General features: G+C 40.8%; 1 protein-coding gene across 4 annotated transcripts in view; it reads left to right on the top strand.

Moving 5' to 3' along the window:
- SCAI (suppressor of cancer cell invasion) overlaps nt 1–18493 on the top strand; it is a 143496-nt gene that overhangs the window by 48970 nt on the left and 76033 nt on the right. The window contains exon 3 of one of the 4 annotated variants that reach the window (XM_023628855.2): nt 7909–8004. The exons of 2 other annotated variants lie outside the window; for them this stretch is intronic. The gene's annotated coding sequence lies outside the window, so the exon portion shown is untranslated. Of the gene's footprint in view, nt 1–7908; nt 8009–18493 lie in introns of all 4 variants that reach the window. One more of the 4 variants, XM_023628857.2, reaches the window with a different exon arrangement.

Genomic DNA, 18493 nt, shown 5'->3' with positions numbered 1-18493 from the left:
CTTGTAATTTTTTTCAAAGAAGGATTTTCAATTACTGGGAGGAAAAACCTTAAAAATACTATTAACTATGTTTTAAGGGGAAGGAGAGGTAGGGCCCATGGGATTTGGAGCATTGGGATAACAAGATCAGACAACCCTGTTCTGTAATCTTTGCATTCTTGTCTGAGTGGGCTGACTTTGAGGGTCCTATGGGAAGAAGAGCGTGACTTTAGAGTCCTTTTCCAACTGTGGACTCTGGACAGATAACTTATCTTCCCCTTTACAGTTCGGGAACAATGCCGACCTTATGGGGCTGTGAAGATGACAAACGTATAGAAGATGCCTGGCATGGTTCCTGGCGATTGGGAGTTGATTTCTCCTGTCCCTGCCCTTTTCTTCTTTCAGCTGCAAGTGACTAGAAATCCAAGTTGTTGAGGAGTGATTTCTTTTCTTGATAACTTCCCTCTAGATAAGTAATCCCGCCTTTTAAGCTGTTTTCTGGTAATATGTAGGCCATCAAGTTACCTTTTATAATTTGCATGTCATTTTGTTTATCATTTTAATTCCAGGAGTAATTCATGTGCTTTGTAAGTGTTGTGCACATATTCCCCTCACAAACTTTTGGTTTAATTCATGCTTTTGTAATTGAATGTTGCATGAAAACTGTTAATAATTAGGAAGCCCTCTTTACTTTGTTCCCCGCGTCTTTCTCCCTGTGTTCCATGAAATGGCAATTTTTGAAAGTCACCGACACTGCATGTTTGCTAACTCATGTAGATTTGGATGCTTACTAGAATTTCTTAAGCACTGTCTTATAACTTCTATGATTGTCACCATGTCAACGGAATGGTAGTCATGCACAGACCCAAAGAATAGGGTTTCCTCAACTAATGAGTAATTGAGGTAGATAAAAAACAGGCCTTTTTATATGAAGATACTTTCTCTATGAAATTAGATTAAACAATATAGCATTTAACTACCAACTGTGAAAAACTATTTACTGAGAAATGAGGAGCAAGATTTAAAAGAAGTGTAACTAACTTCCAGCTTAAAAATGGCTGAGGCTCCTTTTCAATTAAATGCTGATCTCTCCCTCTTAATACCTTATTATTTGCCATATAGTGAAGCATTAAAAAGGTTCATTATTTAAACATTAATTATTGATTTAACTGGAAGGTATGTAATTTAAAGATTAATTAATTTAACCTCACATAATGATATAACCGAGTTGGGAGGGGTTCTAGGAGTATAAGTGAACAAATTCCTTATTTGTCATTATAGAAAATCTGTAATGTCAAAAATGGATGAATCAAGCAGTTGCAAGAAAAGCTTCTGAGATAGGACTATAGGGAAGCTATTAGGTGAAACAGCCAGAAGAGTTGAAAGTTGTTGATGCTGGTGAAAGAAAGGAGAGCCAGTGTTTCTTTCTCTTTGGATAAAAAGTTTGTTTTCTTTCTTCTCCTTCCAGCTTATTGCAGACAAAACATGCAGTTTAGGAAAGCAAAATTGTCATGGTATAGATCCTAAATATCTTTTAATGGGTTATTTTTTTTTAAATTCTGCTTAATACAAATCAGGCATGACCCAACATTTGCATGACTAACAGCCTTCTCTCAGAGTATGCTAAGATGTTGGTTTTGGGTGGCCCCAGATGATTTTCATGTTGTCTCTTTTGTCCTCCTAAAAAATAAAACAACTAATTATTTTACCAGTAAAATGAGTTTATTCAGGAATAGCAGAGGAATTGCAATTTGGGACAAGCAAGCTATAGCAAAAACCATAGGCAAGTCCAGCAAACAAAGGAGAGGAACGTTACTTTGTGGAGAAAAAGGAGGAAGTTGGGAGGGGTTGTTTTGAACGAAAGTCCATTGGAGGACAGCAAGAGTTCAGGGGCTGACGGTTTCCCATTGGCTGGGCTTGTTGGGCAAGGAGAATTCTTACTGCTGGAGTTTGTAGTTGACATGTTTCTGTCGGGGTCTCTAATTGACATCAAATGACGGTGGGTGACAGCTCCCCCTTCTGGCCTCCTGACTCGGTTTATGAGGTCTCCTTTATTCTTTTTCACATTTTCCCTTTTGATCAAGATCTTGCTCCAGAAGCATTGCTAGTCAAGAGTTAAGTTTTCTGGATTCAGTTGCCTTTGTTCCTCAGTACCATAAAGGACCTTCTTAGGTGTCATGTCCTACATTGCAGGGAAAGTGTACAGATTGTAAACCTATTAAGGTCACTTTTGAGTAATGAGGAGGGGTGAAAGGAAGAACTCTCAGGCATTCTCATCTAAAGTCTATATCTTATCAAGGTTGGAAGTGTTGAGCATCCCATTATTGGGTACATCGATTTTATAAAGATTTGACTGGCAACAGATACAAAACAAAAATAATAATGCAAAACAGAATTAAAAGTAACATGACTTCCAAATTGTATGATGGTTCCAAATCAGGAGCCATACCTGAAGGTAACCAGCTAAATAGATCGAAAGACTGTGTGGCTTAGGTGAAAATTGTTGGAGCCAATGTGCTTGTTACCTAATTTTATGCAATTGTTTCTCTTTCCCCAGAGGAGTTAGAAAATAGAACGGTGAATACAGCAAGAGCCCACTCAAACTGAAAGAATTGACCGAATGCTTTGGGAAGACGCAGTGCAGGAATAAACCTGAAGCAACAGCTGATGAACTTTTTGCAAAAATAGCAAAACTTCACAGACGTATTAAAACAGTTTTGTTATCTCAGAAGAGTTGTTTGGAACCAAGTATGTTATCCAATAATACAGCCTGTAAGATTACAAGATCAGAGACGTGAATTTGGATAAGAATCCAGAGTCAGTTAATAGTCAGATGAAAGAAAGATTCGGGGGGCCAGCCCCATGGCCGAGTGGTTAAGTTCGCACGCTCTGCTTTGGCAGCCCAGGGTTTCACCGGTTCGGATCCTGGACATATACGTGGCACTGCTTGTCAGGTCATGCTGAGGTGGCATCCCACATGGCACAACCAGAGGCACTCACGACTAGAATATATAACTATACTAGGGGGCTTTGGGGAGAAGAAAAAGAAGAAAAAAAAAAGATTGGCAACCAATGTTAGCTCAGGGCCAATCTTAAAAAATAAAAAAAGTGAATTCTGAAGCTTCTAATCCTTCAGAAAAAGCAGGTAAAAGGATTGATTTGTCGTGGGATCATGATGAGGCCATGTCTGAAAGGCCGTAGTGGAAAGAACAGGTTTCCCCCTTTTGCAGGGGATTGAAAAGTGCAGACAAGATTGTTGTCTGTCCAAGGAAGAGAGGGAGAAAATAAAGTCAGAACAACAGTAAGAAAAGAATGTACAGGCCTGGTCCTGACATCCTGGGAAAGCTGTCTCGTCAGATGTCTTCTGCTTCAATTCCAGAAAGCCTTTACTTTCAGGTCACAGATGGTGTGCAGTCAGAGTTTGATGCTTTCCTTAGACGTGACACATGAATCCTGAAGTTTGGCAGCATAAGGTTTGGTTAGCAGGATCTGATAGAAGCCTTTCTGGTGAGGATGAAGACGCTTTCTGGAGATGTCTTTTCTAGTAGATGAGATCTCCAGGTTGCAAGGAGTGAATTTTTTTTTTTAAGTATGCTTTTTTTTTTTTTAGTGAGGAAGATTGGCCCTGAGCTAACTTCTGTTGCCAGTCTTCCTGTTTTTTTTTTTCCCTCCCCAAAGCCCCAGTACATAGTTGTATCTCCTAGTTGCAGGTCATTCTAGTTCTTCCATGTGGGATGCTGCCACAGCCTGGCTTGATGAGTGGTGTATAGGTCTGTGTCCAGGATCCAAACTGACAAACCTCGGGCCACTGAAGTGGAACAGGCAAACTGAACCGCTTGGCCATGGGGCCACCCAGGCATGTTGTTTAAGGTCTTCATTTCCCAGGAGCATACTGTGAAAAGATTGTTCTACCAAAGCATGGCTATTTTTAATAGAAGCAGTCAGACCTTTATGATATTGAAGTGTGTCTCCATTTATCAGCTGCATATCAAGAGAGGCAGGGGTCAGGAGCATTGGATGTCCTGTGACTCTCTCAAAGGGTGAGAGCTTATGAGGTCCAAAGAGGATGGAGCTGAGATTTAGAAGGACTAATAGCAATGCTTTTGGCCAAGACATTCAGAGGGTTTCAAAAAGTTTTGCCAGTTGAGTCTCAATAGAATCATTAATGTATGCAACTAACCCTGAGGATTGAGGATGGTAAGCACAGTGAAAATATTCTGAAACTGGCCAAACAGCACAGACTTATTGAAGTACCTGACCAATAAAATGGGTTTCCCAATCACTATGAAGTAGGGGTTCCCCAGGCAGGGGTAATCTTTGTAACAGAATTTTATCCACAAAAGAAGCAATGGCCTGTCTACAAGGGAAATCTTCAGTCCAGTGAGACAACATACAAAACATGACTAAAACATATTTATAGCCATGAGACGGGGGAAGCTGTATGAAATCCATTTGCTAAACCTCGAATGGCCCATCAGGCAATTCCAAATTTTCAGGAACAGTGAGAACAGGTTTCTCTGGATTGTATTTTGGACAGGTGGGATAAGCGAGGTGGGCGGTTTTTGCAGCCTCATTAATATTTCCCCACCAGTATTGCTTCATGAACACTGTCATTTTGTCAGCAGACCAATGGTTTAAACATGTACAGTGGTAGGGAGTGGGAGTTTCAGAATTTCTGGTAAGACCGGATTGTTGTTTGGCCCAAATAGAGTTCTCTTTTTTTATTGAGCCAATAGTTATTAGATTTCCACTATTATTTTTCCTTTTCTGGGGCCCAGTATTGGGCATCTTTAGTCAATTTTTCCAAATGATCATCTGAGGAAACATTCTTTTGGACCATGACAGAGGCTTGGCTGTTCGTTTCCTTGAGAGCAGCGTTTTTGGCAGAAATATCAGTGAGCTGTGGTTTCCTTTAGCCTCTAGGGAGTCAGGTTTGGAATGCCCAGGGATCTTAATAGTAGTCCCGGCAGCTGGCAAGAGTATGGCATCTAATAGATTCTGGATTAGAGGTAAGGAAACTTGGCTGTTTCCATAGCATCCCAAAGTCGTGGGCTACCCCAGAGGCATACCAACTATTGGTATAAATGTTTGTCCTTTGCCTTTGGCTAAAATACAAGCCCCAGCAAGAGTGTATAATTCAGCCTGTAGGGCCGAAGTAGCCAAAGGTAAAGCTGCTGCCTCGATGACATCAAAAGCAGTTGCAGGGGCCAGCCCAGTGGCGTAGCAGTTAAGTTCCTGCACTCCACTTTGGTGGCCCAGGGTTCACTGTTCAGGTCCCGGGCGTGGACTTACACACCACTTGTCAAGCCATGCTGTGGCAGGCATCCCACATATAAAATAGAGGAAGATGGGCACGGATGTTAGCTCAGGGCCAATTTTCCTCACCAAAAAAGAGGAGGATTGATGGTGGATGTTAGCTCAGGGCTAATCTTCCTCAGAAAAAAAAAAAAAAGTTGCAAAAGCACACCCAGCATGAACATTTACCATTCTCATCCTTTAAATAGGAACCATCAGTAAACAGTGAAAAATCTGCATTGGTTAGAGGAATTTTCTGAAAATTATTTTTGGGAGTCAAATGGTGATCTGTCACTGTTAAGCAGTCATGAGGAGTTTCATCACTGAAGGAGGGAGAAGAGGAGCAGGGTTGAGGTTATTACAAGGAGAAAGAGTTACGTGAGGAGAAGGGTTTCCTAGGAAGTGAGACGACTGACTGAAAGGTGTTGAGTGTGAGGGGAATTTAGAAGGGCTTCTGCATGGGGCTCAAAGATGGTTCAGGGGGATTCTATGACTGTTTCTTCGGTGGCCTTAACCAAAAGGGCAGTGGCAGGAATGGCTCTAAGACAAGGGTGCTACCCTGGGGCCATAGGATCCAGTTGTTGGCTGTAATACCCTTTGGGTCAATGATGGTCCCCGTGTTTTTGGGTGAGTACTTCAAGGGCATTCTCGTCCGTCTCATCTACAGAGAGGAAAAAGGGAAGCTGATTTGGCTCTCCAAGGGCAAGGAGCTTTATTAAGCTTCTCGTCAAGGTTCCAAAGGCTGTGTCATCCTGATCTCCCCAAATAATACAGTCAAGTTTGTTGGGTTTTAGTCATACATAGCGGCTAGGCCCTAGGAGAGAAATTGGGAGATAGCTAGCTCAAGAAAACCTTGTAATTGGCACTTAGTTTTAGGTTTTGGGAAGTTCAGGATGCCATAAAGCCTGCCTGAATCCAAATGTTGTCCTTGTTCTGAGATCAGATCCCCTGAATATCAAACCTGAGATGGAGCAAACTGCAATTTTTCTTTGGGAACTTTATGTCCCTTTAAGGCCAAAAATTTTAACAAGTTGATGCTGGCTTCCTGTGAAGAGGTTTGAGAGGGGGAGCACGGAAGCAAATCATGTATGTGTTGTAACAAAGTAGAGCCTGCAGAAAACTTTGTCATCCAGATCAGCTTTTAAGGTTTGTGAAAAGAGGGACTTTCTGTAAAGCCCTGGGGCATTGCCCTTCTTCCCAAGTGAAAGCAAAAAGATATTGGCTAGTCTTATCACCTGGAGTACTAAAAAATGCACGGCATAGATCAATTATAGTGAAAATTTGCTTTCAGTAGGGTAGGAGTTTAAAAGCAACAGGGTTTCGAGGGATAACAATGTTATTTATTGCTCAGAGGTCCTGGACAAACGTCTGTCTCCAGCCATTGGGTTTTCTCACAGGTAAGATAGGGTATTACAGGGACTAGTACAGGGGATAATGTGGCCCTGGGCCTTGGAATTTATTATGGGCTTGATGCCTTGAAGAGCTTCTTTATTTATAGGGTATTGATTAGTTCTGGGGAGAGGTTTTGAGGGCTATATTTGAATCTTGATGGGAGGTGCATCATGGATTCTGCCAATAACAGTTGAAGATTTTGCCCATGAAGAGGGTGGTGTTGAATCAGTAGAGACAAATGATCAGTGTCCCTAGACTCAGCTCGAGTGCCATCAGAGATGGAGCAAATAGAAGATGTCAGAGAGTCATTTAATTCACCTGGTTGGCTATTTTGATTGCTATTGTCAAATTCTAGAATTGTTTCCCTCTTTTGGGAGAAAGAAATTCCAGCATGATACTTTTCTAAATCTCGGCCTAATAAATGAATAGGGACAAAGGAACTAAGGAGAAACGGACGAGTGTCTCTCAAAGGGCCTAAACAAAAGGGAATATGTTCAGAGGCAGGAAACTGTTGAGGTTTATTAGAGACCCCCACTATTTGAACCATTTTAGTGCTCCAAGGCAAGGGCTGCTGTGTGGCACTGAGATTGAGCACTAAGAATGTAGCTCCGGTGTCAGTAAGGACGGAGGGAGATTTATTCCCAATCTGGAGAGTTCTTTCTCCGAGCTGATTAAGAGGGAGGATTGGGAGGAGCCCCGTCGGTGGGAGTAGGAGGATATTGGAATGGCCGGCTAGAGGCCTGAAGGCGCCTGGAGTGCTTAGGGTTGTAAGAATCTTTTTTCCAATGCCCCTGGCTTTTTACAATAATAGCAGAAACCAGGAGGGTTTTGTTTTTGTTTAGGGGCCTCCATTTGTGGGAGTCGAAAATTAGGAATTTTGGTGGTCTTCCTTTTAGTTGAATCATCTAGGGTGTGAGCAAATTGATTTGCCAAATTCCATTCCATCCTGGTCCTTTTAACTCAAAGAAAGATCCCAGTTCAGCCTGTTAATAAACGTGGAGTTAAAGCCCAACCGAGTGGATTCAACATCTAAAGGAAGATCAGAATTTTCCTTAAACACAGTTTGGAGCCGATTGTAACAGTCATGAACAGAGTCTTTAAGTTTTTGTGTGCTAGCCGTCTGAATTTTGCTCCATTCAGCAGACTTAGGAAAAGCTACTGTAATTGCTCAGTGGAGTTCTCCAGCGTGTGTTCTAGCATTTTGCCAAAAGTTAGGGGTTTGTTTTTCTAAATCCCTTTCAGGATGTTCTCTTCGGGCAAGTTTCATCCAGTGTTGGGCCTGACCCTCACCAACAAGCACGTGGACTAACAGCGTGTGATGTAAATCTGAGAAACCAGGTTGGTAAGTTTGAACAACTGTGTTAAATTCTTCAGCAAACCTATGGGGGTCCTCCTTACTTTAGGGAAGTCTTTACTGTGGCTCACAATGCGGCCTTAGTCCAGGGAACATAAGAAGTTTGGGGTTTATTTGGATCCTCAGAAGACTTCTGCCACACGTCCAGGGACAAAGAAAATGAGGGAGGGAAAGAGAAGCCTCAGTAGATGTTTTGTTTTTCTTTAATTGTTTGTTTGCCTCAGTTAATCTAAAAATTGCATTTTGCAAAGAGACAATTTTAGAATGCTGTTAACATTGGAAGCCTCAAGATACCAATCGAAATAGGCATCCCATTCAGTTTTTCCAATTTTAGAGCCATGGCTGTCCAATTTAGTTTTGAGAAAAGTAAGTTTGGGGAGGTGGAAAGCTCCCCGTAATGGCCATCGGTGTTCTAAATTACGTTTGGTTAACTCAGTCCATTTAGTTAGAAATGTACATGAGGAGGGACCCCAGTTTTTAAATAGAAAACCAGCTGGGGTCCCTGAACAGTGGGGGGCACCCTCAAAGCATTTAGATGACTGGGATCTCATTTCTCGGAGGTTTTTCTCTAGAACAAAAGAAAAATTCCTAAACAGCCTGATTCCTTTGGAATGCTAGCACACTTCCAATAGAAATTATACCAAACGAGTACTCACAAAAAGGAAAACCCTTTCCAACAGAAAGGACGAAGGCTTTAGACAGAAAAGCCAAAGGCTTTATAAAAAAAAAAAATACTGATCTTGAATAAAGCCTGGAGAGCTCAAGACGCAAAGAGCCGAAGCTCACATCTAGGGTCAGTGAGGAAGGAGTGTGATCGACGGACTCAGTGGGTGTGACACCTGTTTGCTTGCCACCCTTGGAGTTGTTGGGGGTCTTCTCTAGATCCCACTTCCTTGGCACCAAGTAATGTTGTCTTAAAAAATGAAACAGCTAGTTATTTTACCAGCAAAATGGGTTTATTCGGGAATAGCAGAGGAGTTGCAATTCGGGACAAGCAAGCTATAGCAAAAACCATAGGCAAGTCCAGCAAACAAAGGAGAGGAACGTTACTTTACGGAGGAAAAGGAGGAAGTTGGGAGGGGTTGTTTTGAACAAAAGTCCATTGGAGGACAGCGAGAGTTCAGAGTGCTGATGGTTTCCCATTGGCTGGGCTTGTTGGGCAAGGAGAATTCTTACTGCTGGAGTCTGTAGATGACATGTTTCTTTTGAGGTCTGTAATTGATGTCCAGTGGCAGTAGATGAGGGCTTCGCCTTCTGGCCTCCCGACTCCACATTCAAGGAGATTTCCTTGATTCCTTTTCATAGTTTTTAGTGTACTCTGCATAGACCTTTGGCAGCGGCTGCTGCGGTCATCTTTGTGTGTGATTAAGAAGGAGAAGTCGTGTGCCCTGCTGTTTACATGCTGAGTAGGAGTGATGTCTTGTTGGTTGTGATTGAGGCTCTTGTCTGAATTTCTTGTTCTCTTTTGAGTTTTTGTGTTAGGAATAAACGGCTGTTTAAATTCAACTACATTGTACTTGACTGCTGCCTCTGTGGGTTTTCCGCCGGGGACAGTTTTTATGAATTGTTAGCTATAGGCTGCTTCAGGTCATGTTTCCTCCCGTCATTCTCCAGGGTACCTATTTTTGATGCTTTCCTTCATTTTGTATATTTTTGTGTTTCCTGCCCCATTAGTTTCATAAATAGATCTTGCATGAGTCTGGTTGATAGTCATCCTTTTTTGCTGACGGACTGACTAACTGCCTTTCTTCCCTTTCACTGCAGTGCTTTCTGTTAGGCTGTGTGCTATGTCTCAGTTGAAGAATTTGCATATTTGTTTGTGTTAGGTAAACATGTCTCTTTCTCCACATTTGGTTGGCAAAATGATATCTTTATAGTCTCCTGACCAGATGACCTTCTGGCTGTATGTATGTCACTGCTGCTCCATCCCCTTGCTCCTTTGGCTTCCTTTTCGTAAACTCTCTTTGCCCTCAATTCATTCAGTTGCTTTATACATTGAACAATGAGAAGTTTGGTGCGTATGCATTTCTCTTATAATTATTATAGCATGTAGTTTACGTTCAATCCCATGTTGGAATAAGTCAGAAAAATTATTTTCAGAAAATAATTTGTATATAATTCATGATAGCTTTATGCTGTCTTTGATAATGAAGATGCTTTGCACTCTCTTTGGTAAGGACCAGCTTTTTTTTTTTTTTTTTAAACATTTTATTTTTCCTTTTTCTCCCAAAGCCCCCTGGTACATAGTTGTGTATTTCTAGTTGTAGGTCCTTCTAGTTGTGGCATGTGGGATGCTTCCTCAGCATGGCCTGATGAGCAGTGCCATGTCTGCACCCAGGATCCGAACCAGTGAAACCCTGGGCCGCTGAAGTGGAGCGCGCGAACTTAACCACTCGGCCACGGGGCCGGCCCCAGGACCAGCTTTTGAGCACTGCCATTTGTTCATATTGTAGGAATGCCATCTGCACAGGGCAGTAGCTGCTTCTTCCTTTTATACTGAATATGACAAACCCATCGTCATCACCCCCCAAACACACACACATTCAGCATTTTTTGTACTTGATATTTTTCAGTTTATGCGTTTTTGAGTGCATCTATAACAGTTTTACAACTAATAATTTTAGAATAATTATAATTTACAGGGAAATTTTACATTCATTAGCTCATTTTATTGTCCAGTAGCGTTATGAGGTATCTGTTATTAATATTCCATTTTTATAGCTGAGAAAACATGTGTGACACTCTCTTATGTTGACGCTTAATTAGACAGCCGTTCTGTCTCTTTACATTACTTGTAAAAAATCTGAGTGCATAACAAAATGATCTCTTTTCAACTATGTGATTTCTATAAATACCTTCTCTTCTTTGTCAGAATTAATTTTTATTATATTTTGGTTTCATTTCCTATGTACTTCTTTTCTCAGCCTGTTTCCGTTTTCTGATCACAGAGCCATTCCCTGTCTTTTTGAAACATCACTAAACTGCAGAGTAATAATGGTGGTGATATTATGCATTTTATAGTGTTTTCAGACTTCTTTCACACCTAAATCTTGTTCTGTCTTCACAACAGTTACCTGAGACAGGCAGGACAAGTGTAAATTACTTGTTTGTGAATTAAAAACCTGCAGCTCAAAGTGTTGGCTCAGGTTGTTTTGTTGTTTACCATCACGTAACTAGGAAGTGTCAGGAACAGGAACGCTTGGCTTCTGTCCTGGTCCAGGCCCTTCCCACTGCCGTAAGACTCTGCATTGTGCTCCCTGATAGAACCTAATACACCCTTGTATCATAGTCTCTCCAGGTTTCTTTCATACTTTCGGATTGCCAACCACTTACTCAGGATCGAATCCAGAGTACCAGTTTCTGTTGTTCCTTTGTCAAAAGACTTCCTGTAGAAAGGAGTTGTCAGCAAGACAGGTCAGTGATTTGCCAGATGCTCTATATCGAGCAGAACAAGTCTTTGAGCAGTTGTGCCCACTCGTTGCTCCTTTGCTTGTGTGCCCATCTGGTAACCTGTGTTGGGACTCTGCCGTCTGTAGATTGGTTTCCTAGGGCTGCGTAACAGATTACCACAAACAGCGGCTGAAAACAACCAGATTGGTGCTCCCACACTTAAGAGGCCAAAACTCCAAAATCAAGGTGTTGGCAGAGTTGATTCCCGTATAGAAGCTCAGAGGGAGAATCTGTTCCGTGTCTCTTCCCTAGCTTTTGGTGGTTGCCAGCAATCCTTGGCATTCCTTGGCTTACAGCTGCATGATTCCAATGTCTGTCTCCTTCTTCATATGGCTGTGTTCCCTCTGTGTGTCTTCCCAAGATGTTGTTCTCTCTATGTGTGTCTGTCTCTGCATCTCTTCTCGGCTTATAAGGACACTGGCCACGTTGGATTAAGGACTCACTGCATTTCAGTGTGACCCCGTGTTAACTTACTTCTTAATTACATCTGCAGATACCCTATTTCCAAATAAGGTCACATTCACAGGGACAAGGGGTTAGGACTTCAACATATTTTGTGGGGGGTGGGAGGGGAGGGACACAATTCAACCCACAACAATGTATGTCCTTTTCTTTCTGTCTACTTCTATTCTTTTTTTTTTTTTCAGAGTGAATAGGGGTTTGTTTATTTATTTAATTTTTGTTGAGTTAATGAGAGTTTACAATCATGTGAAATTTCAGTTGTACATTATTGTCTGTCAGTCGTGTTGTAGGTGCACCCCTTCACTCTTTGTGCCCCCCCCCATCCCACCTTTCCCCTGATAGCCACTAATCTGTTCTCTTTGTCCACATTTTTAAGTTCCTTATATGAGTGGAGTCATACAGAGATTGTCCTTCTCTATCTGGCTTATTTCACTTAACATAATTCCCTCAAGGTCCATCCATGTTGTTGCAAATGAGACGATTTTGTTCTTTTTTACAGCTGAGTAGTATTCCATTGTGTATGTATACCACATCTTCTTTATCCAATCATCTGTTGATGGGCACTTAGGTTGCTTCCATGTCTTGGCTATTGTAAGTAATGGTCCAATGAACATTGGGGTGCATGGGACTTTTGGAATTGCTGACTTCAAGCTCTTTGGATAGATACCCAGTAGTGGGATAGCTGGATCATATGGTAATTCTATTTTTAATTTTTTGAGGAATCTCCATACTGTTTTCCATAGTGGCTGCACCAGTTTGCATTCCCACCAGCAGTGTATGAGGGTTCCTTTTTCTCCACAAGCTCTCCAACATTTGTTACTATTTCTTTTAGTTATTTTTGTCATTGTAATGGGTGTAAGGTGATATCTTAGTGTAGTTTTGATTTGCATTTCCCTGATGATCAGCGATGATCATCTTTTCATTTGCCTGTTGGCCATCTGTATATCTTCTTTGGAGAAATGTCTGTTCGTGTCTCCTGCCAATTTTTTGATGGGGTTGTTTGATTTTTTGTTGTTGAGTTGTGTGAGTTCTTTATATATTATGGATATTAAACCTTTGTAGGATGTATGACTTGCAATTTTTTTTTCCCAGTTAGTGGGTTGTTTTTTTGTTTCAATCCTATTTTCCTTTGCCTTGAAGAAGCTCTTTAGTCTGATGAAGTCCCATTTGTTTATTCTTTCTGTTGTTTCCCTTGTCTGAGAAGACATGGTGTCCGAAAAGATCCTTTTAATGCTGATGTCAAAGAGTGTACTGCCTACATTTTCTTCTAGAAGGCTTATGGTTTCAGGTCTCACCTTTAGGTCTTTGATCCATTTTGAGTTTATTTTGGTGAATGGTGAAAAAGAATGGTCAATTTTCATTCCTTTACATGTTGCTTTCCAGTTTTCCCAGCACCATTTGTTGAAAAGACTTTCTTTTCTCCAATGTATGCCCTCAGCTCCTTTGTCAAAGATTAGCTGTCCATAGATGTATGGTTTTGTTTCTGGGCTTTCAATTCTGTTCCATTGATCTGTGCACCTGTTTTTGTACCAGTACCATGCTGTTTTGATTACTGTAGCTTTGTAGTATGTTTTGAAGGCAGGGATTATGATGCCTCCAGCTGTGTTCTTTTTTCTCAGGATTGCTTTAGCAATTCGGGGTCTTTTGTTGCCCCATATGAATTTTAGGATTCTTTGTTCTATTTCTGTAAAGAATGTCATTGGGCTTCTGATTGGGATGGCGTTGAATCTGTAGATTGCTTTAGGTAGAACGGACATTTTAACTATGTTTATTCTTCCAATCCATGTATATAGAATGTCTTTCCATCTGTATGTCGTCATCCATTTCTTTCAGAAAAGCCTTGTAATTTTCATTATATAGGTCTTTCACTTCCTTAGTTAAGTTCGCCCCGAGGTATTTTATTCCTTTTGTTGCAATTGTGAATGGCATTGTGTTCTTGAGTTCTTTTTCTGTTAGTTCGTTATTAGAGTATAGAAATGCAACTGATTTTTGTAAGTTGATTTTGTACCCTGCAACTATGCTGTAGGTGTTGATTACTTCTAAAGGTTTTCTAATGGATTCTTTGGGGTTTTCTATATATAAGATCATGTCGTCTGCAAACAGCAAGAGTTTTACTTCTTCCCTCCCTATTTGGGTTCCTTTTATTTCCTTTTCTTGCCTGATTGCTCTGGACAAAACCTCCAGTACTATGGTAAATAAGAGTGGTGATAGAGGGCATCCTTGTCTCATTCCTGTTCTCAGGGGGACGGTGCTCAGTTTTTGCCCATTGAGTATGATGTTGGCTGTGGGTTTGTCGTATATGGCCTTTATTATGTTGAGGTAGTTCCCTTCTATGCCCGTTTTCTTCAGAGTTTTTATCATAAATGGCTGTTGGATCTTGTCAAATGCTTTCTCTGCATCCATTGAGATGATCATGTGGTTTTTATTCCTCAATTTGTTGATGTGGTGTATCACATTGATTGATTTGCGGATGCTGAACCATCCCTGTGTCCCTGGTATGAATCCCACTTGATCATGATGTATGATCCTTTTGATGAATTGCTGAATTTGGGTTGCCAAAATTTTGTTGAGAATTTTTTTTTTTTTTAAAGATTTTTTTTTTCCCTTTTTCTTCCCAAAGCCCCCTGGTACATAGTTGTATATTCTTCGTTGTGGGTCCTTCTAGTTGTGGCACGTGGGATGCTGCCTCAGCGTGATTTGATGAGCAGTGCCATGTCCGCGCCCAGGATTTGAACCAACGAAACACTGGGCCGCCTGCAGCGGAGCGGGCGAACTTAACCACTTGGCCACGGGGCCAGCCCCATTGTTGAGAATTTTTGCATCTATGTTCATCAGAAGTATTGGCCTGTAGTTCTCCTTTTTCATGCTGTCCTTGTCAGGCTTTTGTATTAGTGTGATGTTGGCCTCATAGAATGTATTACGAAGTGTTCCATCCTCCCTAATTTTGTGGAATAGCCTGAAAAGGATAGGTATTAAATCCTCTCTGAAAGTTTGGTAGAATTCCCCAGGAAAGCCATCTGGTCCTGGGGTTTTATTCTTTGGGATGCTTTTGATTGCTGTTTCAATCTCTTTCCTTGTGATTGGTCTGTTCAAATTGTCTGCTTCTTCATGACTAAGCTTTGGGAGATTGTAGGAGTCCAAGAATTTATCCATTTCCTCTAGGTTATCCATTTTGTTGGCATATAGTTTTTCATAGTATTCTCTTATAATCCATTGTATTTCTGTGGAGTCTGTTGTTATTTCTCCTCTTTCACTTCTGATTTTGTTTATTTGCGCTCTCTCTCTTTTTTTCTTTGTAAGTCTGGCTAGGAGTTAGTCAATTTTATTTATCTTCTCAAAGAACCAGCTCTTTGTTTCATTGATCCTTTCTACTGCCTTTTTTGTTTCAATAGCGTTTATTTCTGCTCTGATTTTTATTATTTCTCTCTTTCTGCTGACTTTGGGCTTTGTTTGTTATTCTTTCTCTAATTCAGCTAGGTGTAGTTTAAGATTGCTTACTTGGGATTTTTCTTGTTTGTTAAGATGTGCCTGTATTGCAATGAATTTTCCTCTTAATACAGCTTTTGCTGTATCATTGGGTATGGCATCTTATCATTTTCATTTGTCTCCAGGTATTTTTTTATTTCTTCGTTAATTTCTTCAATGATCCATTGCTTGTTCAATAGAATATTGTTTAGTCTTCACATCTTTATGCCTTTCTCAGCTTTTTTCTTGTAATTAATTTCTAGCTTCATAGCATTATGATCAGAGAAGGTGCTTGTTATTATTTCAATTTTTTTAAATTTATAGAGGCTTGCCTTGTTTCCCAACATACGGTCTATCCTTGAGAATGTTCCATGCACACTTGAGAAGAATGTGTATTCTGTTGTTTTTGGATGAAGTGTTCTATATATGTCTATTAAGTCCAACTGTTTTATCTTTTCATTTAACTCCACTGTTTCCTTGTTGATTTTCTGTCTGGGTGATCTGTCCATTGATGTGAGTGGGGTGTTGAAGTCCCCTACTATTATTGTGTTATTTTTGACATCTTCTTTTAGGTTTGTTAATAGTTGCTTTATGAACATTGGTGCTCCTGTGTTGGGTGCATAGATATTTATAAGCGTTATTTCTTCTTGACAAAGTGTCCCTTTGATCATTATATATTGGCCCTCTATGTCTCTCTTTACCTGCCTTATCTTGAAATCTGTTTTGTCTGATATAACTATTGTGACACCTGCTTTCTTTTGTTTGCTATTAGCTTGGAGTATTGTCTTCCACCCCTTCACTCTGAGCCTGTGTTTGTCCTTGGAGCTGAGGTGTGTTTCCTGGAGGCAACAAATTGTTGGGTCTTGTTCTTTAATTCATTTTGCCACTCTGTGTCTTTTTATTGGAGAGTTCAATCCATTTACATCGAGGGTGATTATTGATGCCTGAAGGCTTAATGCTGTCATTCTGTCACTTGCTTTCTGGTTTTCCTGCATTTCCTTTGTTTCTTGTCCTGTGTGTTTTAGCCTACCCATTTAATACTGCAATTTCTTATGCTGGGTTTCTTAGATTTTTCCTTATTTATGTTTTGTGTCTCTGTTCTGTTTTTTAGTTTAGTGGCTACTCTGAAGTTTGTATTCAGAATCTCGTGTATAACATAGTCCATTTACTGGTGGTCTCTTACTTCCTTAGCCTAAACTGATTCAGTCCCTTTCCTCTTCCCCTCCTAAATTATTATTTTCCTCTCTTATTCCAACTTGTGTTGTGAGTTTGTGGTTAGAGTGATAGGATTGTCTTTGCTTTGGTGGATTCCTTCCCTTTATCCTAACGCTATAGTTGAATATTTGCTATCCTATTCCAATTCTATCTGTTTGTCTCTCTACTCTGTGTTTTGTGACCCCTTTCTCCCTTTTTTTCTTTTTTCAGGTATGAGGGCCTTCTTGAGGATTTCTTGTAGTGGAGGTCTTGTGGCTACGAATTCCCTTAGCTTTTGTTTGTCTGGAAATGATTTATTTTCTCCCTCTGAAGGATATTTTTGCTGGATAGAGTATTCTTGGCTGAACATTTTTATCCTTTAAGGTTTTGAATATGTCCTTCCAATCTCTGCTAGCTTGTAAGATTTCTGTAGAGAAATCTGCTGAAAGTCTGATAGGGCTTCCTTTGTAGGTTATTTTCTTCTGCCTTGCTGCCCTGAGTATTTTTTCTTTGTCATTCATTTTTGCCATTTTTACTACTATATGCCTTGCAGTAGCTCTTTTTACATTGACAAATCTAGGAGATCTGAAAGCTTCCTCCACACACATTTCTCTCTCAATCCCTAGATTTGGGAAGTTCTCTTCTATTATTTCGTTGAGCACACTTTCTGCTCTATTTTCCTTTTCCACGCCCTCAGGAATTCTGATGATTCCTAAGTTGTATTTTCTCATTGAATCTGCTATTTCTCGGAGATTTTCTTCATTTTTTAAAAAAATTCTTAGTTCTCTTTCTTTCTCTGGAACCATTCAGCCTATCTTCGATTATGCTAATTTGCTCCTCTATGGTGTCTACACAGGCATTCAGGGAATCTGTATTCTGTTTTATCTGATCCATTGTATTTTTCATCTCTAGTATTTCTTGTTGATTCTTCTTTATAGTTTCAATCTCTTTTGTGAAGTAATTCCAGACTCGTTGACTTGTTTCTCTATATTTCCCTGTACCTCACTGAATTTTTTGATGATAGCTATTCTGAATTCATTGTCACTTAGTTTACCTATTTCCAAGTCCTCATGACATACTTCTGTATTTTTACTCTTTTCCTTGTGGACTGGAGCTTTTATAAATTGCTGGATGGTAGAGGAGCGGTTTTTGCGCATAATACTATTTTTCAGTTGCAGTTACAGCTTGTCGCCACTAGATGGGGGTCGAGAGCCACACATTCTGAGCCCTCCGCCTTCAGCTGCGATGGTGGCGCGCAGTGCAGTTTGGGGGAGGATGGGCACTTTCTCTCCTGCGCAGACCTGGATTCTCTTCAGCTCTCACTCTCTGGTTTCCCGGGGCCCTGGCTTGCTGGGGCTCCCCCACGCGAAAGCTTTCCCCTGTTAGAGGGTTTCTGCTGCTCAGGCGGTGGGAGTCCTGGACGATCCCGCGGATGCGTGGCCCCTCCCCAGCTCCTTCCCACACCCACAGCAGCGATCCCAGTCTCTAGGGTAGGGAGCAAAGTTCTCTCCTACCTGGTTCCAGCTCCTCCGAGGGCGGCTCCAGCCTCTCTACGCTCCGTCATTTGGCTGCTGTGGGTCTCTCACAATCTCTGTGTTATTAAGATCTTTTGGTTGAAAAGCAGTTGCTCCTTTTGGTTGTAATTTGGAGGGGAGAGAGTCCCGGGGGTGAGCTCAATCTGCCATGTTGCTGACGTAACTAGTCTCTCTACTTCTATTCTTACCCATGTGCTATGCTTACAAATATGCTTCCCATAAATATCTATAGATCTGACCTTGCTTATAGATTCACACAACTATTTTTCCCACATAATTGATATAGATAGATACGTATATATTTCATTCATACATCTTAATTTACCATTTATCTTTTAGTAAACAAGTGAGATTGTGTTTGCTGCCT

The sequence above is a fragment of the Equus caballus genome, chromosome 25 (assembly GCF_041296265.1).
Source record: "Equus caballus isolate H_3958 breed thoroughbred chromosome 25, TB-T2T, whole genome shotgun sequence".
NCBI classification, from domain to species: domain Eukaryota; kingdom Metazoa; phylum Chordata; class Mammalia; order Perissodactyla; family Equidae; genus Equus; species Equus caballus.
This window is presented reverse-complemented; position numbering and strand designations above follow the sequence as displayed.